Genomic DNA, 1,973 nt, shown 5'->3' on the forward strand with positions numbered 1-1,973 from the left:
TTCGAATAAAAAGGGCCCCTGACAAGACAAAAAGGCAGTATAGGTTGAAAATTAGGATGCTGGAAAAAAAAAAAAAAATTCCCCTTCCTGTTTATTCCAGATTTTTCTACAGGCTTGGAGTACAGCTCGCGAAAATTCAGCTGGGGCGCCATCTGCTGGACGCGCCGCGCCGCTGCAAGACCCTTTCCGGGAAGGTGTCAGGGTTGCAGGTGACGGCCCCATTTTTTGTCCAGGAGAGACTCTTTGGCCCCAAGGTAGCATTCATATGCTACCTTGGCTGGACCAAGCTGGGCGCAGTGGCTCCCGCCTGTAATCCCAGCACTTTGGGAGGCCGAGGCAGGTGGATCACTGGAGGTCAGGAGTTTGAGACCAGCCTGGCCAACATGGTGAAACCCCGTCTCTACTAAAAATACAAAAATTAGCTGGGCGTGGTGGTGTGCACCTGTAGTCTCAGCTACTCAGGAGGCTGAGGCAAGAGAGTTGCTTGAACCTGGGAGGCGAAAGTTGCACTCCAGCCTGAGGGACAGAGCGAGACTCTGTCTCAAAAAAAAAAAAAATAATAATAATAATAAAAAGAGACCAGCCTGACTCTCTGCAAGAAAGTGGCCTGTGTTGAGGAGCCCTCGGGCTTCAGTGAGTCGTCATTTGCTACATTAGTGGTCTCTGAGCAAAACCTGAGGCTCAATTCATTTCATTTCCTCCACCAGCCCAGGGGCACAGGGCTACAAACTAAAACTATGCTTTCCATCAGTGCACACAGCGGGTTTCAGGGACAGAAATCACAGTGTACTTATTCTGAATGCTTCTGATTTTGCTGAATGGGAGGAGTTTCCAAGGTGAAGAGGGTGACAGAAATGAAATTAGTCTGGGAGTAGGGAGATGTTAAAATGTGGCCTTGGTTTGATATAAGATCACGAAGCCCTGCCAACATTTTCCAAACTCCTCAGCCAGTTCTGATTCAGTTGAAGATTTTTCTGTTTAGAAGACTTTGGGCCCTTTCCACATGAGGGTCTAAACCCATTAGCAAACACATTTATACGCATACTTCAGCATGAGCCTGCATTCCGCAGTACTGCACTTTGTTAAAGTCCATAATCAGAAAATGTTTGGAGAACTGGTAGAAAGCAGAATTTTAGAGCAGATTGCAGTTGGCCCACCTGCCTGGAAAAATATGGTATGAGGGATAGAAAGCATTTGTAATAGAAACGTTATCAAGCATAGTTCTGACCCGGCAAAGCTTGATAGTTACTTTCCAACAAAACTGAATGTTGTATTCAGAGATGAGCTTATGATGGTTTTCCTGAAAGAGATGAAGTAGCTTTATCAGCAGTGTAGCCTACTGGAGCCTCACTGATTATATAGTCCTTGGGGTCCATGTCCTGTGACTTCCATGTAAGTCACGTGTCATTTAATGACTGATACTTTCTGAGAAATGCATCCTTAGGCAATTTGATCACTGTGCAAACGTCATAGAGTGCACATACACAAACCTAGATGGTAGTGTCTTCTACACTCCTAGGCTATATAACATAGCCTATTGCTCCTAGGCTTCAAAACTATATAACATGTGACTGTACTGAATACTGTAGGCAATTGTAACACCATGGTAAGTATTCGTGTATCTAAACATAGCTAAACAGAAAAGGTACAGTATTTGATACAGTGCAGATTATGATATTATAATCTTATGGAACCACCATCATTAATGAGGTCCATGATTGACTGAAACATCATTATGCAAAGCATGACTGTATAGTCAATATTTTATAAGGACATCCTTTGCTACTTCAATAACTAAGCCCTCGTGAATGAGAACTGCTGATTCTACCATGATGCTGATCATAGAGAAAATGTTAACTTTCTATATGGGTGCTTGAAGAAGATAGACAACTAACAAAACGAGATGAAAAATAAGACAAAAATCCAGGCCAGGCGTCGTGGCTCACACCAGTAATCCCAGCACTTTGGGAGGC

The sequence above is a fragment of the Piliocolobus tephrosceles genome, chromosome 10 (assembly GCF_002776525.5).
Source record: "Piliocolobus tephrosceles isolate RC106 chromosome 10, ASM277652v3, whole genome shotgun sequence".
Taxonomy (NCBI): Eukaryota; Metazoa; Chordata; class Mammalia; order Primates; family Cercopithecidae; genus Piliocolobus; species Piliocolobus tephrosceles.